We start from the raw sequence: 500 nt of genomic DNA on the forward strand, positions 1-500 counted from the left end.
ATACAGAATCTGTATAGATAGTGTCTCAGTTTTCCGTGTCCCGTTAGTAGCGTGGTTACACCTGGAGAAATGGCGTGTTTTTTCAGCCGGAGTCTGCTTCTGATGCTAAGAAAGATTTCTTTTGTTGTTAAACCGTTTCTTGATGTTTTCTTCTTCCCACATGTCTAGGGTTTTCACTTCTGCAAGTGGTTTTATAGCAGATTTCGGGAATTTCTGGTAACTTGTTTCTAGCTGCTTCTTTAGCCAACTGATCGCCCTCTCGTTTCCTGGATTCCAGTATGCGCTTTTACCCAGCAGAACTTGATTTCCCATCCCTCTAGAGTGAGATTTCGAACCAGATTTCTTGTCTGTTCTATATGGTTGTTCTGGTTTTTTATGCCGTCTATAGTGCTTCTACTATCACTGTAAATTGTTACTGTTTTTTGCTGAGAAGTGTTGAGTTCTAATTCCTGGAGATATGTAAGTCACTGAACTATAGCAAGTTGTTCTGCATGGTTGTT

This window comes from Typopeltis vanoorti, chromosome 22, assembly GCF_054136105.1.
Source record: "Typopeltis vanoorti isolate ZY-2024b chromosome 22, IOZ_Tvanoo_1.0, whole genome shotgun sequence".
Lineage (NCBI taxonomy): Eukaryota > Metazoa > Arthropoda > Arachnida > Uropygi > Thelyphonidae > Typopeltis > Typopeltis vanoorti.